Raw genomic sequence first — 19,270 nt, 5'->3', positions numbered from 1 at the left:
TGAAAGTCAGGAAAGAGAGTTAATTCCTGAAAAGATGACAACTGGTAACCCCTATCCTGACCCAACCGAGCCTGCAGGCAAAGTCAAGGTTTGGTTTGGATGCAAAAGAGGGATCAGTTATAGTACGGACAGTGTGTGTGTGTGTGTGTGTACACTGCATATGCTCTCAGCCATGGTAAAATTAACATTATTTGGGGGATGAGTGGATAATAAATGACTACAAAATAAATATATATTTTTGAAATATTAAAAAATTAAAATTTTCTTTTTTTGTCTATTATTATAATTTCTGCCAGATTTAGAAAGTAAATTACTTATTGACATAATATGTAATGACTGATATATAATATTAATGCATAGTACCGTGTTTCCCCGAAAATAAGATCCAGCTGGACAATCAGCTCCAATGCACCTTTTCGAACAAAAATTACCCTCGTAGATGATGTATTACAGAATTGTATACTTGAAACCTATGTAATTTTACTAACCATTGCTACCCCAATAAATTTTAATTAAAAAAAGGAATAAAGTTGCTAAGAGAGATTTAAAGTTCTCATAGGTCATGGAGGTTAACAAAACTTATTGTGGTCATCATTTCACAGTATATACATATATTGAAACATATGTTGTACACCTGAAATAATACAATGTCGTATGTCAATTATGTTTCAATACAACTGGGAAAAAAAACTTACAGCAACTAACAATAAAGGAAAAATGTTTGGTGTGATACGATACTATCTGTAAAAAGAAGCCTAGAGCAATAAACTTAAATGTTTTCCTCTAAAATTGGAATAAACCAAAAAGCCAACCAGCTCCATTTCTAGTCAGTATTGTGCTATAGGTCTTACCTAGGGCAATGGGTTACAAAAATATAAAAGATACAGCATTTGGAAAGAAAGTAATAAAAAATAATCATTAATGCAGATGACAGAGCATACAAAGAAATATAAAATAATCTAGGCAAACTATTAAAAATAAGAGTTGAATTTGACAAGTTCACTTATTACAGTTATTATATAAAACTGTCTTTCTAAAAACCAGAACAACTAAATAGAGATAAAATGTTTCAAATGTCATCATTTTCAAAGCAAATTCTTTAAATAAGACATAAAAAGCACTAACCCATAAGATAAAGGATTTAACTACTTTAAAAACAAGAACATCTCTGCACTAAAAGATACAAACCATGGGTTGATAAAAACATTTGCAATACATGCATTAAATAAAGGACTTCAAACTGTATGAATAATTTCTATAAATCTGTAAGATAAAGACACCCAATACAGTAGAAATGTGGGCAAAAGCCTCAAAGAACTTTACACACACACACACACACACACACACACACAGTCCAAGTGGTCCAATAAATAAGTAAGAAGGTGCTAAACCTCATTAATCATCACACGACTGCAAAGTAATACCACAGGCAGATACCACTATGCAGAAATCATAATGGCTACAGTTTCAAAAATGTGAAAATACCAAGTGCTGCGGAGGACAGGATGCCACTAAGACTTCCATTTAATGCTAGTAGAAATGTAAATTGGTAAATCACTTCAGAAAATAGTTTGATAGCATTTAGTAGAGCTTAGCCTAATTTATCCTATGACACAATTTTGTTCCTAGGTGTATTCCCAACAGAAATGTGTCCATTTGGGCATTAATAGACATATGCCAATATATAGCAGCACTATTCCTAATAGTTAAATATGGAGAACAATCCACATTTTCATTGACAGCAGAACAGATAAATAAATTGTGGTAGATTCAGAACATTGAAAATTATGCAATAAGAATAAACAACTGTGACATGCAACAACATGAATGAATTGAAAAACAAGGTTGAGAGCAAGATAGTTACAAAATAATACATACTGTATTATTTCATTTTTATAACTTTCAAATATGGCAAAAATTAACTGATGATGTTATAATTTAAAATAGTGGTTAACCTTGGAGAAAGTAATTTCTGGAAGGGAGAACATAAAAAGCTTCCAACTGGGCCACAATATTCTATTTTTTGATCTGGGTGATGTTTACTTTTTTAGGTCCTTGAGCTGTATATTTATGACTTGTCTACTATTCCTCATGTATCTTATATTGTAATAAATTTTAAACATATATGTAAGTATGTACATATGTATGTAGATGGGGGAAGAGAGAGAGAAAGAGAGAGAGAGAGAGAGAGAGAGAGAGAGAGAGAGAGAGAGAGAGAGAGAGAGAGATTAAAAGGTTTAGCTATGTTGAACCAGGTTTTATAAATGTAGTAGTGTGAAAGAAGGGTAATTCACCACTACCATATGCCATTCCTCCAAAATATGTTATCTACTATGTCTAAAAGAACACATAAATAAAATAATTCCAAATACAACAGAGACGGTTGTGCAGCCTGGAATCACAGTCAGTACAATAAGACCTTTTTTATTAAACAGCTATGGAAATATTTTGGGATCAGTTGTTAAATAACTCCATAGATATAAATATGTTGAATCAAAGTTTGCTGAAAGAAGAGAAAAAAACTAGTTTTAATAATAAACACTATCCTATCTCAAATATATTGAAAATTCTGCTAGAAAGTAATATCTTTTTTTGTTTTGCCAACCAAACACACACACACACACACACACACAGTTGGTTAGCAAATTGAATCCCGTAGGTACATGGAGGGCCAGGAGAGATGGGCGAGGCAGACCTCTCAGCCTGGTAGGGGGAAGACTTAATAGGCAGGGGAACTTACACATCAGGCTTGTCTCAAGCAGCTGCAAAAATGAGTAGAAACTCCACACCTGCCCATGAGAATCTAAAGTTTAAAAAGAGGCCTTAACCGGGTTCAGTCATATACTCAGTCCTGATAGTCTCAGCACCTTATTCTCTCAAGACTGTGTCCTATTGTGGGAAAGGTGGATGCAACATATGTTCCAAGGACAGAGAAGGGGTGAGGAGCCTCTATTGCCTGGTAACCAGCAGTCAGATCTTCTCAATTACCTCCTCCAGCTTCCTGCGCCCTGTAAGCTGCTCTTACAATCCTACATGCCCCCTCTTCTGAACTGTGCTCTGAGCACCCAGCAAGGGGTTTCACTAGCATGGAAGTAACTTGTTTGGTGGCTCTTTGGCTGCTTTGGATCAGATACTACAGCAACAACATAGGCACAAGCAAGAGAAAACACAGATTAAGATAATGATACCCAAAGTGTGTAATCATTGTTTTCCATCAAGAGCCTCATGATCCAAACCACTGCTTTGTTAAATCCCCTACGCTAGGTGTCAGATCACTCAGGGAATTCACTTGTGTCCACATATGATTTAATAAACATGACACATTAGCAGACACATCAGGTATGAACACATGACATTCTCTTTGGATAATGGCACTGGTACCTCATTGTGGGGCAGCAATAATGTCTAAGGCCATCCTTTTGGAGGAAAGCTTTTCTCCTTAGAGACATTTCAGTGTTCAGTAAGTGTCGGCTGTCATTTAAGGATTGCTGGTGAATTTAGTCAGGGTTTCTATGTGTGCCATACTTCTTTCAGGCTGATGGAGGGAACAAAGATGGCGGCCAAATGATACCAGTGGAAACAGATCATGTTCACCTGAACTTGAAAGGAAGGCTGGCAGCTTTAGCAACTTGACCTCATTGTACATACTATACATGTTGGCTAGGGGAAGAAGCGCTGCTGGGTGTGCAGAGATAGACTGGGGTCAGGAAATGCCAGACCGGGACCCCTATTTTCTCCCCTCTTTCATGGTTGTGTGTTCCATTTGAAGGATAGTGTGTTTCCAATAGGCCCTGCTTGCAGCAAAGCAACAGGTTTCCAGTGGAAATTGAGTAGTTCCCCCTCAGCCAGGGGCATGAAGTGATTTATCCATCCTGGTGGTTCATCTCATTGCAAATTCCAGGAGATGATGCCTTTCCCAGGCTTGACTGGGAGTGGTGTTGTCAGCAGCACAGCAAGCTGAACCACAGAGAGAGTTGGGGCAATGGCTGTGTCCTGTGACTTCCAATCCTTCAGTGTGTTGGTTATCTCCATAGAGGTCCCCAGTCTGGCATATGGGGTAACAGGCCCTACCAGTTGATCATTCAAATGTGTTAAAGCCTGGGACAGTTCAGTCCACCCGGCCAAGGTGTTTCACTTCTTTCTTAGTAATTTAATCTGCTGTTTTAATATTCCAATCTTTTCTTCTATCAGTCTTGCTGCTTGTGGGTTATAGATGAAAACTTCATTCAGTGTTATGTTCTTTTGTTGAGTCTTGCGTATCACGATCTTTATCATGTGACCCCGAGCACTGTCTAGTTGATGAGGGTGTCTGCACATGGTACCTAGCTTCTCTAATCCCCTAATGGTGGCAGCTGGGCTTGCTTGGTCACAGGGGAAAGCCTGGGTTAGACCACACAAAGCATCCACGTATTTAGAACCCAGGCTTATTTAGAATCCTCACTCAGAGAGAGGGGCCAATATAATCAATCTGTCAATCTCTCACTGGTTGAATACTCCAGTGGACGGCCCCAGACTGCTTTGGCAGTTGCTTTGGGCGTTGTTTAGAACACACTAGATGTACCATTATTATATTAACCATTAAGAATGATTATTGGCTGGGTGGTGAACACACAATGTAATACATAGGTGAGGTATTATAGAAATATACATTAGTTTACTAACTAGCGTCACCCTAATAAATGTAATACAATTTTTTAAAAGAATGATTATTGGATATCTAGTTTAAAAATAATGCAAAGGTACACATCCGAAGAAAGTAATCTCATAGCAGGAGGTAAATAATCTATACTTGCTTAAAATGGGGCTTTTGCCCAAACTTGGAAACCTCAAAGCTCCTGTGAGACCACCTTGCGCTGACCCCCCCGACAAATCTGGGAGGCACGAATCTGACAGACTTTACAATGAGACCACGTCCTTCCAGTCTTGGAATCAGTGGATATATTTTATCCTGTACATTGATTAGAAGTCAACAAGAATGTGAAACCTAATTAAGTCTATGAGCAGAAATCACTTTTTAAAAATCTGCAAGCCAACACAACCTTCAGAGTAACACAGGAGATATCTACAGTCAGTTCTCCAAGAAAAAAAGTCAGTAAATCATTACACCGTTCAGATTATGATCTGTCTAATGCTAAATATTTGAATATTTATATCTTTTATAGTAAATGATTGTTTGACATAACCCAATGGATACTTTGTACATTCTTGATGCTGTATTATCATGCAAACATTACAGGACACTGGGGAACACCCTGGAATAACAGTGTCTATCTTATTTAAAATCAAGGCAATGGTTTAAAATCATGCAAGATGTCTACTGCACACCTCCAGGAGCCACCATTTGCACAGACTAAAAAGATTATATAAACACAGTCCCAGGAGTTATGCAATGAGGCTGTCTTAAAATATTCTTGATGCAATGAGAAACAAACAAACAAGAAAACTATTTCATAAAGATTGGTATATGGCCGCATTCTAAAAATAGAAAAAAAAAATTTAAGTGCAATTTTATTTATTTACTGATGTCAGTTTTACTGTTTCTGACAATCCACTTGGAATACTATTTGTCCCTGACCCCAAATCACATTGGACACTAAGCTAGAGAAGGGTGTCATAGGGCCCACATCCTATCTGAAGACTCCTTTGGTTTCAATTACATTTTCCAACAGACACAATTGTTTTGTATATTTCTGAAAGATCTTTGTTCTTCCCTTCCATCCATATTTATAACCTCTATAGCTCTACTTGTATTATTTATACGCCTTTTCAACTGTTTTTAACGCTTTCCAATTTAACATCTGAAAAAGGCATTATTGTGCTTTCAGTGCTGCTTCCTAATCATTAATAGACAGCATTTTTTTTAAAAATCTACCTTGTTAAACACACTTTGCAACTTCAAATTATATAAAACCTAAAATATGAGTAATTTGAAGACATTGTCACAAATTGTATTCTTTGCTTATCATCTTTTAGCTCATTTTCAGTTCTTCAGGCTGAATTTTTCTGGTTTGATTTGAATCAATTTTGCCAGTAAAATCTCACTGATATTATATCAGTTACTGTAAAGGAGAATATAGGATAAGCACTATTCTTAATCCTCTCATTCATCTCTGAATTTCGTTATTCTAACAAGAATGCTCTTTAGTGTATATGTGTGTGTGCACGCGCCTGCGTGCGTGCATGTGTTGTGGGATAGTGGTGCAGGGGGGTACGTAGTGCATTTTAAAAATACACAGGAGTGTTACTCTAAACAGGAGATAAAGAATTGGCCTCAGTGTAGGACCCAGAATGGTTGGAGGATCCATTTGGACTTGACTTTGCATTGATGACACAATTATCTTAAAGCCACCGTGGTCTGAAAAGTCAAGAGGCTTCCCAAGCAGTGCGTTCCAAGATTCAAGATTTATCAGAGAGACACGGCTCTAGAGCTAGAGAAACCCCAAAGGTCCTGAGTCCTGAGCAGAAGCTTGGGTTTGAGTAGGACTCGTGTAGTGGGTCAGACTGCTTATGGAAAGGGTGAAATATAGGCATTTTGGGTAAGATCAGAATAATTAAAGATACCACTGAGAATAATTTCCTCTCATGTGGGATTGTGAGGTACTAAGCCCAGCTGGAAAAGGGGGTGTATTCTAAAACTGAGAGAAACAAGTATGGAAAGGAAGACTGTGGCCAAATTATGAAGAGCTGTAGTTATCACTCCTAGTAATACAAACTGGGAAAGAGGGAAACCTTTTTTTTTTTTTTTTGAATCCAGGATGAAACATGATAAAATGGATGTTTTAGGAAGAACGGTTTGATGCCTCTGTTATAGACACAGCCAGGAACCAGGACAGGCTCCAGAGCATTCTAACAAATGCAGCTTGAAATCGAAACAAATAATCATTACCATTCATTTGGGATTCATGCCACTTTGCTATGCTCAAATAACCCTTTCAAAAATATGAGATAATAATGGGACAATAGTAGGAAAATTGAAATATATTATGAAAGCATCAGAAACACGCACAGCTTTTCAGCACAGTAATGTTAGTGCAGTTATACGTATTGATTCTTCATTCAAATACAATTAAGCTTTGAAATCAACTGCATATGGATTTAGACAGTTGAAAATGATATATTTCTTCTATATTTAATAGATGTTCAAAATGGATCTAGGAATGGTAGAAAAATGGGTGAGCAAATTGTTCTACTTTAACTTTAGGCTAAATTAACTACTTTCTGATTTCTCTTGTCTTTCGTTTACATTGGTCTTTTTACACTTTTTACAGCATTTTCACCATTAATCTCTTTGTATCTTTACACTACCCCATTTTACAGATAAGAAAATAGAGTCCAGACACAGCAAACCATTGATCACACATATCAACTGCTACTTCGTGGCAGAGCTAGGACATACACAAGTAGGCCCAGTTCAGCACACCATGAGCTATTATTAATCTGGGAGGTAACTATGAGCTCAGTGTGAAGCAAATCAATATCAACCTTTAAGAGACTGACATGAGTGCCTGAGCCAAGGGAGGATAAAGAACTAATACAGGTTTGGAAATGGGCCAAAATGACTATTCAGACTCTGCCTATTTTTTTGTTTATAAACTCAATATACTTTCTAACCAGTAAAGATAGACAAGTTGAAAATGCCCAGGGGAGGAAGCAATTCCCCTTTGCTTTGGTATCCCAGCACCAAGGTCTGTTCAGATTTCATGGATCAGTGGAGTGAGGACAAGGTGCAGCCAGAGGGCCCAGTGGAGCAGACTCAGGGGCTCTCAGTGCATTTGGCTGGGAGGAGCGACATCAGCTTGCACAGCACCAGCCCACCAGGATTTCCCCTGTGGTGACGTGGGTTAGACTCTGTTTAATGTGTCCACTGATGGCTGAATAGACTAATGTCCAATCTGTGTGCTTCTCCCCAAGTCAGGCTGTGCCCACCCTTTTGCTAACATGCATATGAGCTCGGACAATGAAGTTCACAAACTTTCTGCCATGTATGTACATGGTTCAGATGGGCTTAAAGTGGCCCTGATATAACATAATTCCTATATAAGGCCTGGCCATAACTACTATAGTACTGGACTACAGTATATTCTATCATGTGCATGTGTTTTGTGAGCAAGAGAAAATATAAGTTAATCAGTAAAAGAATGACTGAAGTCTATGAAAAAACATGTTATCCTTTTAGAAAAAAGTTTCCTTGTTTACTGAAGACTCTAAAAGCGTGTATGGTGAAGTTATTTGTATTACACATAGACTCAGTGGGATGACCGAGAGAAGAAAATTAAATACTTCGATGACCTTATCAACCTTTTTCCTGTATCGAGTGGAGTTGCCCAAATACATGACAGGTTCTAGAACCTCAAGGAATCATAGCTGGCTCTGCCATCTTCCCTTCTGAAACTGCCTACTCTCGTCTAGAGCCCAATCTCCCTCTCTCTTCCTGGTCACTGTGTTCTAGCTAATTCTCAACTCTGGCATCATTCCTGGATGCTGCTTAATGGTCTGCATTTGGGCTAATGTCTTCAGTCTACGAAGCACCTCCATTCCTTTCCTGCCCCCAGCCTCTGATCCCAGAACCCCTGCAAATGTGTGTGGATGCACTCTGTTCCACCAGAGGCAACTAGACTATACCCAGATTAAATGTGAAAAAGTGTGCTTTGAGCCATATATATTTTACACCTGGAAAAATGGAAGGCTGCCATCATGAAACTAAGATAACGATCATGGAAGGATAGGGACGGAATATTTCAGAGGAAGACCTCACCATCAAACGAAAGCCCTTCCCTCAACACCTCACCTGTGAGATTCAGCCATCTGTGTGTGTGGACAATGAATGGTAATTATCTGAATGAGTGGGCATGGTTAGTGGGAGTCAATAAATGTCCACTTGTCAGTTGTAATTTGCATCAACCCTCCTTCTTCATCACAGGATGATCCAGGTTCAGAGGTAAAGAGGGGCTCAGGAATACCCAGGCTTAATTAGCTGGTATTTGAATGGAAGGTGCTGGGAGCCAAGGGCAACAAGTACATGAATGAGAGTCAAGAAATCAATTGAGAGACGTCAACAAGCCATGTAATTAAATGAAAGACAAACTTCAGGACAGATGCTTGAGCTGGTTTGGCTTAATTCTAGGGAAAGGTAACCAGGCTTCGAGCTAGATTTTTAAAGGGCAGAAAATAAAACTGCACACTCACCTGTGCCTTGCTTGGCTAGACATGTGAGCTCAGATGGTAATAATGGCAAAGTGACACTTGGTATATTCCAGGTACTGTTTTGAATGCTTTATGTTATTTGACTAATTTAATTCTCATAGTTTATAAGGGAGTTACCATTACTGTCACCCCTATTTTACAGATTACAAAATTGTAGTACAAAGTGGTTAAGTAAATTTGTTCCAGAGTATCCTCACATGTAAGTGGCAAAGTTAGTGTTTGGGTCCAAAGTGCATAGTCTTAACAATTACACTCTACTATACTATACTATGTTTCCAAATTAGGAAGACATGCCTTTCTTCTTTGAAACTCATGAGAAATACATCAGAGAGAGTGAGAGCTAACAAAGACAGAGTCCCAAAAATCTGCCCCAAGGAAATGAAAGTAGACAGAAGTTTGACTTAACTCTGGAGAACAGCATCGTGGACACTACCCCTCTCACCCTTAAAATTTATTCCCCCTGCTCTCTCCTTTGCCTAGAGTAGCACCATTGATTATTTGTCCAGATTAAACCTCGTCATCTCTTTGCTTTTTTTAAAAAATATATATTTTAGTTGATCCCACCATGAATTATAAAGCTCATCCATCCTAATGGGATCTCCTTATTCAGAGAAAGACCTGGCATCAGGAGAGAGATTCTGAAATGGGTGGGCAGGGTAAGAGAGACAGGTGGAAAAACCTGGAAGGAAAACAGAGGACTTCAGCTATAAAGCCTGTACAAAAAAAAAAGGGGGGGGGGCTTTACTTTTACATTAAAGTCATGATACTCTGAATCCAGAAATAAACTGAGTTGTGTCCGGAAAAACATAGACCGAATCACCAGATGGAGATACAATGATATCTATGTTTGAAGTGCAAAGAAGAAAGTATGTTTTTAAATGTAATACATTTTCCACAATTAGCATGTTTTTCACTTTAAATACTAAGGGAATACACAACATAAGGAATAGTAATGGTTACACACACACTCTTATTCTCCCCATTCTATGGGTCAGGAAACAAGTTCAGAGAGGTTGAGTAACTGGTTTAAAGGTCAACCAGTTAGGGAATGGCAGAGCCCAAATGAGGACTTAGGCAGCACAGCTCCAGAGTCCATCGTTTCAGCATCTACACTGCACTGATTTTTAGGTGAAGCGGGTGAGTGAAATGCTGGCCAACTGAAGTCCACAAACCATGATTGGGACCATAGCACTGTATTTGGTTCCGGGTAACCTCAGCACAATGAAAACAGAGCAACCTTTTGTGAGTTCAACAAACACATACTCGTGTAGGTCTTAGCACTTTGTTGCATGCATGTTCTTGGGAAAACAAATGTGAGACTTAGCCCTTGGTGCAGGAGACACTTAGCATCTCAGAGCATGGGAGGAAACACAGAAGCCTTTCTGCTCTAAGCAGCGTGTCCTAAGCCATGTTAGAGGAAAGCGTGCAACATCTGGAGGATATAGACAACCCCTCCAGATTTGTGCATCAGGTAGAATTAGTGAGGAGGAGAGTTTACACTAGAGCAAAAATGTCGGGTGAAGGTGACTGGGTTAAGGGCATTTTGGGCAAAGGGAGATGGTCAAACAAATCTGACAGGAATGCCTGAGGCTAGATGAGTGCAGGCATCGAGTTATGGCTGAAACATCGCGGAAAGAAGGGAGATAGGAGCTGTGACTGCAGAAGACATTTGATTTTACATGTCTGCTTGTCTGGCTAAGGAGCCCCTAATTCTGGAAGGAATGTCTTTAGAATAAAGGGTTGACAGGACAGCGAAACATGTTTCAACATGGGAACATGGCTATACGTGAAATAGGCAGACACATTTGAAAAATCATCAGGAGGAATAAAGGCAAGAAAGTCAGGAATGTAAGTATATTGACTGTGTAGTTAAAGGGTGTTTCTCTGTGCGATTTCATGTTTTTAAAAGTAGTCAATTTGATAGATGCATAGGAATTCAACACAGGTGAATATGCACAGGTGAGAGAGGAAAGGATGGGTCACGTAATGAAGAAAGGACCAGGATTCAGTGGCCAGCACAAGCTGGATCATGAGAGAAGGCAGCAGGTCAGAAAGCAGACCCGTAGAGAAGCTAAAGTATGCAGTGTAATTCAATGCAAAAACTCTGATCTCCAAGTACAAGTCTCGTCCACAGCTATTAGAAGAACCTCTGACGATTCACTCATGCAAAGAAATGCTTCATTGCCATTGTAATCAGGCTCATAAGTTTGCACAGCCAGATAAGTAGACACGCTCCATTGCATCTTGTGAATATCATAGCTTTTGTTCAAGTAGCACATTGAAATCCTAGGACTATGTCATTTACCTTACCATATATATTTTTTTTCTACTCTATTTAAAAATACAACACAAAAGACACGCATAATGCAAAGCAGCTACTCCCAAAGATTGAAATTTAGTTTAAAAATGGAAATTGGGAGATGCCCAATGTGTTCAGTTGATATCCACCATATGAACTGTGGACAGCATAAGAATTCTGAATTAAATATACACAAAACAGTTTGTGGATTGCTCTCTTTCCCTCACCAAGTTGAGCTAAAATCGATAAATTTGCAGCCCTTTGTTAGATGATTGGGAGATATATGCAAAGCAGAAAATACATGTTTTTGCCTTCAAGGACTTTATAGCTTTATTCGAAAGACAAGCCTTATATTTCAGACCTGTAAGTCACAACCCTGGATTGATGGATAGACAGAAGAATTTGTAGTCACCACAGCTTCACAGAATTATATACTTATAGGGCAAATGAAATGCTTTAGAAATTGCTGCACTCCATGAAGAGTTTTGCCTGCATTTATTTTTTTGTTGTATCTTGTATATCCTAGATACTGGAGAAGCTGAAGGGACTAAGAATGGTACCTGCCCTTAAGCAGTCTACCAAGTAAAATAGACGGCATGTGACAATTTGAGTCCCATAATAAAACAAGGGGATAAACCACATGGTTAATAATGCAAAGGAAAGGTGACTACCTCCCTCTTTTACCGTATGTAATTTTGATTACTCAAAAAATTCCTTCCACAAAAACTAATGCCAGCAAACTTTTATCTAGCTATTTTGTGGTCATGGTCACAAAATCTCTATCAGAGAAGTAACACCGCTGACTATAGTTGAATGTACAGTGTATCCAGTACTTGTCATTAATTTTAGACTAATATGTATTAGAGGGTAAGAATCATGCCCAGTTTCAATTTAATTCCTGAATAATTCTCATGACCGTTAGACAGGATGATTTATCTAAGCATAAAAGCACACAGCAAAATCAAAGCCTGGACTTTTTAAGATTTTTCTAGTGGTGAGAATCAGGATTGAGAATGGGGAAAGAACACCAGGCAGGCTGGGTGCACACTGTAAAGAAGTACTCACTCTCTCTTGAACACTGGGGACAGGGAACACCTCTTGAAAATGTGACCCCTAGGTCCCTAGCTTGCCTCACCCTCGTCTCAGTCCTGGAGTGCATAGTTTAAAGGGAAAACAAAATAGAAGGAAACGTTGTTAAAAGAAGCCTGTAGCAGCCAGAGAAATGGACCCGGGCCATCCATTTTAGAATGGCCTTGTCTGTGCCCACTGTGCTCTTTAGAATAAGTCTCAGTGACTTCTTGTGGCAGACACGAGTCTCGCAGGACATACCAGGTCTCCTTCTTCTTTGGGCTATGCCTGCTCAAAGCCACCCTTGGCCGAGTCCTTGACTGGGTTGTAATCAGTGAAGGACTCCTCAAAGCAGTTACACGTTAGAACTGTATTGAATGTTTCTTCATGTACTCTATTTAAAAATGTACTCAGGATTTGTTTAATCAGGTATGGTAACACATACGGACACTGAAATGAAGGAAGATGTACTCATAGATCCTAGAAATGCAAAGTACAGATCCCCATGCGGAGTCATACGGTGAAGCACCTGAGTTGATCAAGAGGCAGAGGTATCAAGGAAAAAAATATGGGCAGGAGACTTTATTGTGGTTTTCCATAGGAAGGAATGGGCAAGGCAGGTTTGAATAATTTCAGCAGGTTCCAGAGGTATGAGCTGCCCCAAAAATAAAACCTAACCGGAAAATAAGCCCTAGCATGATTTTTTTCAGGATGACACCCCCTGAGCATAAGCCCTAATACATCTTTTGGAGTAAAACTTAATATAAGATCCAGTCATATTTGCGGGGAAACACGGTAGTTATTTGATGCCTTCATCACCCCAGGATGGGGGCATTGTGGGTCCCAGGGTGAAAGCCTGAAAAGGAGCCATGGGCTCTAAATTGCATTAGTTTGTATATAACAGGTGCACATGCTGGTGAGCACATTGTTTGCTCATGAGGAATTAACTAATGTGGAGACGGGAAGTCCCTTCCCGTGTAAGCAAGACCCCAAGATGTCAAAGCATCAGAAGAAAAAGACATGCTTAATGTATATCCGTATGGTTAATAGTTACTGTTCTTAAATTTCCAGAATTCCTGAGGTCTGTAAGAGAAATGTGTGTTCCCTGAAATGATGTGGAGGCATTCGGGCAGCAAAGGTTGGAAAAACTTCTAGTGTTACTGCATCCGCTATAATCAGAGGCCCCTGGCTTCCCAGAGTTTTCAACCCAGCATTATTCACAACCCCAACACTTTTTAAAAAAAAATGCATAGAGAGAAAGCTCTTACTGTACTCTAGGTACACATTTTTACCATTTACACTAACTCACCACCCTAGGGTTTTAATCACCAAAAAGCTTACATAAAAGGTGCAAAATCCATGGGCTTTTTTCCATGTTGTGTTTTGTGAAAGAAATGGAAAAAACAAAGTGTACAATACAAGTAAAAGCCGTAAAGACAAAACTCAGATTTCCCTGGAGGCTTGGAAATAATGTTGCTGACATGGACACTCAGTTTCCAGATGAAATTAAATGTGTTGGAATTCCCTTCACTAACAACACAGGTGGCCACATCCTTGTTCCCACTCTATGAGGTACAAGGTGAGATTTTTAGTGCTAGGAAAGCTGCCAGCCATGGAGAAAATTGAAGAAAAGAGCAACTTACAATTATTAAGGTGCTGTAGGATCTGACTAACCAAAACAGCCTAGAAGAATTGAATTTTGTTCAGCTTGTATTAACAATGTTGAAAGTGTGAGAAATGGAAACAATCTTAGTTTCAAGATATTTGAGAGGTGCAAACATCAAAGGGGCATAATTAGAAGCAAGTGTTTAGAGCAAAAAAATGGTAACAGATTCATGGCTGATTGTCAGGAATTAATTTCAGTTCTGCTATTTCTCCAACGACATAGAGTCCTGAGCAAACTCTTTATTTTCCCTGGAACTCTCCTGGATAAGGTCAGCACCCTTATTTGTGAATATTACCCTGGGAAACTCCCACTTCTAGCATGGGGTTTGTAGGAAACTTTCCATTCTAGGGTGGGGTTTGTAGCACACTCAATGTATCAATGTTATCAGTTAAATTGTATCAGTAGTAGTAGTAATAATAATAACAATAATAATAATAATAATAATAATAATAATAATAATAATAATACTGTTGAAATCCTAAACCCCAAGACCTCAAAATGTGACCTTATTTGAAAATAGAGTCCCTGCTGATGTTTGATTAAGACGAGGTTATACTGGAACTGGGATGGATTCTTAATGGAATATGACTGGTGCCCTTAAAGAAAATGGTCATGTGAAACACAGGGAGAATGCCATGAGATGGTGAAGGCAGAGGTTAAAGTAATGCGGGACAAGCCAAGCACGCCAAGGATTGCAGGAAAACAACCAGAAATAAGAAACAGACAAGAAAGGATTCTGCTACAAGATTCAGAGAGTGTGTGGACCTATAGACACTTCAATTTCAGACTTCTGGGTTCCAGAATTGTGAGACCATAAGCTTTTGTTGTTTTAAGTCACTAAGTTCATGGCTTTTTGTGACAGCAGCCCTAGGAAATGAACACACAGGCTCTAACTACTGACCAGAAATCTTGTTGTCTATCCTAAATCCCTAATTTAGAATACTGAGTCCAACCATCTTTTGTGAGCTTTAGGGAGAAAAGACAATTTCTAGTTCTAATTTTGTTACAGTTTTGCTATGGGATCATGAATAAATCCTGAAGAGCAGAGAGCTAGTCAATACAGGAATACTAAGTACTTGTTCTTTGACTGAGAACCTGAGATTTGGGCACGTTAGTGACAATTCAATACCTCCACCTCCAACAACAAAGAGTTACCAAGCTGAACTGTAAAATATGCATGCCAGAGCAGAATTATGAATGGCTCAGGAATAAGAAGATAGGACATCAAATGACTTTCGAGATGAATCTGAAATCAATGAAGCATCTTTGACACCTGAGAATCCCTGAGAATGTAGTGATCTCCTAGCACTGGGAAAGTAAAATGATGGAAAACAAAATTGTTCAGCTACTCACTAAAAAACAAAACAAACAAAACCACTGAAACTCACAGTGAGAATTTAAGTAATCTCTGTATGTGAGGACGGGTAAGCATCACTCAGTGTTCCCAAGATTTGGAGGAGAAGTACATCCCCTATTTGCTGCTCATGGGAATATAAATCAGTTCAGCTTTCTGGAACGCTACCTGGTACTATGTACCACAAGTCTTGAAAACATGCATATATTTCTCATCACTATGATGGAGGTTCCATCTCATTTCAGGAGCCTACTCCATTTCTAAGGCACTTTGCAATGTTTTCAGGTCGTCCAGTGCTCCAGAAAGTCAGAGGGCCAGCTCAGTCTTTGTTCCCACCAGCAGCAGGCACGTAACCCATGGAATAGTGCACCTTCTTGCAGCAGAGTTGAAACACATGTTAAAGAGATAAGGACATGTAACACTGCCAAATAATGGTAGGACCATGTCTTCCTGGGAAGATCCACAGCCTGTCTGTGAGCAGTCATGCAGGGCCACCGTCGCATGTCATTTGCTTAGCAGAAGTAAGAGAAATCCCAAGATGTACAGGGGTGTGTCTCAGAATCAGAACTCAATCAGTAGGAGCCTGTCGCTATCAGGTATCATTGTGAGCATGGTTCTTTCACTGGGACTGTATAATAAAGATAATCGCAGTGGTCTTTCCAGGGCAATCAGAGTGTCTGTGGGATTTAGGTTCACTAATGAAACAAGTGGCAAGAATAAGAGCTTACTTAAGTAAACAGATCCAGGACAGGCACTCAGCCATACTCAGGCAATTCTGCCTCCTCTGTTATTAGCCCTACTTTTGTCACGATCTGATGATGACAACACTGTGCCACTATGCACATTTGCTCAAATCCTCCTCCTGTCCTGGAATAACTAACTCCATCCACCTTTAAAAGTTCTATTTACATTTCTGGTCAAGACTGTGCAGTAGATAAACCCTGTGCTTGCCTTCTCTCACGAACACATCGAAATTACAACTAAACCACAAAACAACCATCATTGAGAATCACCTAAAATCTTGCTGAATCGAAGCCCTATAACTAAGGACATGCATAAGAAGTCACCTGGAGACTGATATGGGGGCAGAGATGCATAACAGCTTGCCCCTCATTCTCCTCTGACCATTACAAATTGGGAGGGATACGTTGGCCAAGGAGATTCCCCCCCAGAGGAGTGAGGGGTCCCGGGCCCTCTCCAGCTCAGGGTTACAGTGCTAGGGAGACAAGTCCCCATAATATCTGGCTGTGAAAACGGGTGGATATTGTGACTGAGTGAGACTGACAGTGGCTGGAGTCCCAGGCACTCCTCTTAAAGGGACTATGCATGGACTTATCCACGACAGAGCTTTGAGCTCCAGTCCTGGGGCAGCAGCTGGAAAGGCAGAAGGGACATATAGTGGGAAACTGAGTTGTCTGGCTTCAGGACAGGGCCTGGAGGGGCAGCTTTCTCCTGGACAGAGGAGCCGGCGGAACACATTGTTTCTTTGTTGAGCCCTCCCATTCTTGGCATACAGACATGCAGTCGCCTATATGAGTCTCCATCAAACTAGCTAACACCATTCGGCCCTGGTGATTTGAGAACCCGCCCTGTCCAACTTTTAGGCAAACCCAAGCTGCTTCCAGTGGCTTTATCATATAAACTGCCAGCCTTAGCTCATGCTGCAGACTTTCCTAGGGTCTCTCAAATGTTTGTGGAACCCAGACAACCAGCATCTGGCTTGACCATGTCTCGTACCTCTGGCCGAGCAGCCCTAGGACTAGCACTAGCTGCAGCTGGCCTTGGTTCGTGGCTTGACCTCTCAAGGCACCTCCAAACATGGCACGGGCAGTGGCCATCTGAAGATTTATTTGTAGCTCCTGCCATGCAGCCCTGCAGCTGGCGCATCACCCAGCCACCCCCAAGGTTAACACACCCAATGGACACACTGTGTAGGCACCAGAGCCCCACTCTACAGGGTCAGCCCCTGCACAACAACTCTTCCACTGTAGTCACAGCCAGTCCTCATAACTAATGAGCCTGAGGGTCAATACCTCCCATTGATGTGCAAATAGCAACCAAGGCTCAACTACAAGGGGAGGACACACACAACCCACACAAGGGACACACCTGGAGTATGTGACTCAAGTAACCCCCATTGCAGACCTACTACATAAGGCCATTTTACTAACACCAGGAGACACAGCAGCCCTATCTAATCCATAGAAACACAGTGAGGCAGCCAAAATGGGGAGACAAAGAAACATGTCTCAAAAACAAACAAACAAACAACAACAACAAAAAAAAACAGAACAGATCTCCAGAAAAAGAACTAAGCAAAACAGAGATAAGTAATCTATCAAATGCAGAGTTCCAAACACTGGGTATAAAGATGTTCAATGATCTCAGGGAGAATTTCAACAAAAAAATAGGAAACATAAAAATAGAGGTAGAAAACATTAAAAAGAACCATTGGAAATAAAGAATACAATAATGGAAATGAATAATACATTACAGGAAATCAACAGATTAGATGAAGAAGAGGATCAAGTCAGCTATTTAGAAAATAAGGAAACAGAAAACACGCAATCAGAAAAGCAAAAAGAAAAAAAGAAACAAAAAAAAAATAAATGAGGAGAGTTTAAGTGGTCTGGGACAACTTGAAGCATACCAATATCCACATTACAAAGGTACCAGAAAAAGAAAGAGAGCAAGGAATTGAAAACCTATTTGAAAAAATAATGACAATTTCCTTAACCTGGCAAAGGAAATAGATACATAAGCCCAGAAAGAGCAGAGAGTCTTAAAGAAGACGAACCCAAACAGGCCCACACCAAGGCACATCATAATTAAAATGCCAAAGGTTAAAGGCAAAGAGAGAATCCTCAAAGCAGCAAGAGAAAAGCAGTTACTTACATACAATGAAACTCACATAAGACTATCGATTGATTTCTCAACAGAAAGTTTTCAGGCCAGAAGAGATTGGCACAAAATATTCAACACGATGAAAAGCAAGGACCTACAACCAAGATCACTCTACCCAGCAAAGCTATCATTTAGAATCGGGGGACAAATAAAGAGCTTCCCAGAAAAGAAATAGCTAAAGTAGATCCTCACCACCAAACCAGTATTACAAGGAATCCTAGAGGGACTTTTTTAAGATGGTAAAAAAAAAAAAAAAAAAAAAAAAATCAACATTATGAATAATAAATTGGCAGTAGCTACATACCTATTAACAATTACTTTCAATGTTAATGGATAAAATGCTCCAATCAAAAGAAAGGGGAGCTAAATGGATAAGAAAACAGACCCTGACATGTGCTGTTTACGAGATCCACTTCAGATCTAAAGACACACAGAGACTGAAAGTAAAGGGATAAAAAAAGATATTTCATGAAAAATGGGGGGAAAAATGAACAAAAACTGTAGTAGCAATACTTATACCAGAGAAAATAGACTTTAAAACAAAGGGACAAAGAAGGACCCAGTAATCTCACTTCAGGGTAATTATCCAAACAAGCCCAAAATGCCACTTTGAGGGGACATGCTCATCCATATGTTCATTGCAGCATCATTTACATAACTCAAGAGATGAAGGCAACCTCATTGTCCCTGAAGGATAAAGAAGAGGTGGCACATATATACAATGGAATATTACTCAGACATAAAAAATGAACAAAATCTTGCCATCTGCAACAAC

General features: G+C 39.6%; 1 pseudogene across 1 annotated transcript in view; it reads right to left on the bottom strand.

The window, feature by feature from the left end:
- LOC308506031 (small ribosomal subunit protein uS8-like) overlaps nt 1-17,478 on the bottom strand; it is a 68,813-nt pseudogene extending 51,335 nt beyond the window's left edge. Inside the window, exon 1 of the transcript in view lies at nt 17,329-17,478. The product of the transcript in view is annotated as a small ribosomal subunit protein uS8-like (transcript). The remainder of the gene's footprint in view (nt 1-17,328) is intronic.
- Between the last annotated feature and the right edge of the window lie 1,792 nt (nt 17,479-19,270).

The sequence above is a fragment of the Rhinolophus hipposideros genome, assembly GCF_964194185.1.
Source record: "Rhinolophus hipposideros genome assembly, chromosome: 12".
Lineage (NCBI taxonomy): Eukaryota > Metazoa > Chordata > Mammalia > Chiroptera > Rhinolophidae > Rhinolophus > Rhinolophus hipposideros.
Note: the sequence above shows the minus strand (reverse complement) of the source record. Positions and strands in the feature narration are given on the sequence as shown.